Consider the following 2,315-nt stretch of genomic DNA (forward strand, 5'->3'; position numbering starts at 1 on the left):
AAAAAAAAAAAATTCAAATAATCAGCAGTTCAAATACTGTTGAATTATGAACTTCTCCCACCAACATAGTAGTAACAATCTAGACCTTCCCAGGAAGGGAAGGTAGAGCCCCCGGCATTCCTCCAGACAGCCCTGTGTCAGGCCCTGGAAGTATCTGCCGCTGCTGCAGTTGTTGCTGTTGCTCCATTTGCAACTTCTCAGTCTCAAAGACAACAGGAAGAACCAGGATTATACAGGAAGTGGTCCCAATCCATAAGGCTGCCCTGGAAAACCTGTACATTTTTTGAGCCACAAAGAGGGAGAGATCAAAAGTGGCTCTGGCCGCGGAACGGACCCTCTCCGGGTACATCTCCATCAGACCCCATAGTCTCTCCAACAGGGTCTCATCTAGCTCGTTGTCGTCCACTTCCAGCTCTTCTTCAGTCTTCTCTAATTCGTCCGGAGACGAGGGCTCCTCGGCGCCCGAGGGAACAGCGGCAGCAGCCATGGTTGTAGGAGACACCGCAAGAGGTGGGTCTTATCCTCATCTTCACAGTAAGAAAACGGAGACGCAGGGAGGGTAAATCAAGTCAAGTAGCTGGTTAATTGAGATCTAGATTCAAGTACTGATGTGACTCCAAAACCCACTCCTTTCCTCCGCTATCGTGTCTCTTTCATCTTCTTCAGGGAAGGGATTTGGCTGCTGGCTTCTTCAACAACTGACGCAGCTTTAAGAAATCATAGGCGCTCAGCCAATTACAGAGGCTATGTAGAGTTGGTTACATTTTGGACATACTGCAAGGTGTATTAAGGCTCAGATGCTGGGGGACTGCAGGGAAGGCTTGGGGCTGGGAACAGCAGGTGTTAACAAGGATTTGGGGCTGGGAAGGAAGAAACTGGGAAAGAGAGCGAGGGAGACATAGCAGGTGCCTTCACTTCCCACCGCTTTGCCTGGGGCGCATGTGGCCCTCCTTGGTGACTCTCCTGCCATCTCCCATTTCTCCTCTCCAGGACGAGTTCTGCTGTATAAGTGAGGGCAGGTGTGCCTGGATCCTTCTCTTTGTTCCTCTTTGCAAATACATTTCTAGACTTTTAAGCCCTAGAACATTAAATTCAGAGATTGCTCAGCTCATTGTAGCAGAGTGGAGCAATTAAGACAGCAGCCTGGAGACAGGCTGCTTAGCTCTGCCACTTTGTTGCTGTGTGACCTTAGGCACATTACTTAACCTTTCTGGGCTTCAGTGTCTTCATGTTCAATATGGGGCTAAAAAAGTGATCAACTTCATGGAGCTGAGATCATCTATCAGTAGTTCTCAGGACAGTGCCCTATATATTATAAATACTCAAAAATAAAAGTTGCTGGGCATTAGAATGCAAGGCTGGGGAGCTTGGCTGGACAGGAGTTGTCCAGCCAGAGCAAAGATCTTGGTGAGCAGAGGTGAGCTCACTCTTTGTTTGGGGACTTTACACATCTTTAGCTCAGAGCTACAGTGTCCTGGAGTGAGAATTCATGGGGCCAGCAGGTCAAGGCTGACATCTGAGTTTACTTTCCTTGAAGAGTGCTTAGAATAGGTTTCTCAGAAGATGTGAGTCACAGAGAATGATTTTAAGAAAGGGAAGTTGCTGATTAATAGGGTATCATGAAGCTTCAAAAGTTGACCTCCATAAAAATTTAACTAGTAAAAATGAAGTAATTTTACATCCCCCCATATCCATTGAGGACTCCTTTGGCATAGAAATCTATATCCACTGATAATGCCAAATGCACCTTTGATTTCCAAATGCATTTGTATATACTTTTTGGCAGTGAGTTTACTTCTTAATCATGTTTATAGCTTAAATTAATATGGAAATTAACCCTGAAACCCTATACTATTTCAAAGCACTGGATTTGACAGACCTTGAACTACTTTAAAATAAATATTGAAAATGTGAACTGCATAAAAAAGAAAAGCTGATAGTATTAATTTAATTTAATCTCCATTAAAGATATCAGGAATGATTTATTGAGTTTTTAAATTAAAAGAAAAGGCATATGCTCTGTTATGGGCACGAGCCCCTTACAGATACAGGTTGTTTGAATAAAAAATGTTTGTGTGAGATGCTGGTTTCTTGCTAGACCCCAACCGGCAATAAAGTTCTGTGGGTTTCACTTTCATGATGATTTCTTTTTTTTTTTTTTTTTCTGAGACAGAGCCTCAAGCTGTCACTCTGGATAGAGCCTCAAGCTGTCACTCTGGGTAGAGCCTCAAGCTGTCACCCTGGGTAGAGTGCTGTGGCATCACAGCTCACAGCAACCTCCAACTCCTGGGCTCAAGTGAGTCTCCTGCCTCTGC

The 2,315-nt window shown here is 44.5% G+C and overlaps 1 pseudogene; it reads right to left on the reverse strand.

Moving 5' to 3' along the window:
* Positions 1-79: 79 nt before the first annotated feature.
* Positions 80-487, reverse strand: LOC100956687 (annotated as a pseudogene).
* Positions 488-2,315: the final 1,828 nt, after the last annotated feature.

Source organism: Otolemur garnettii, unplaced genomic scaffold, assembly GCF_000181295.1.
Source record: "Otolemur garnettii isolate 467f Iridium unplaced genomic scaffold, OtoGar3 scaffold00020, whole genome shotgun sequence".
Classification (NCBI taxonomy): Eukaryota; Metazoa; Chordata; class Mammalia; order Primates; family Galagidae; genus Otolemur; species Otolemur garnettii.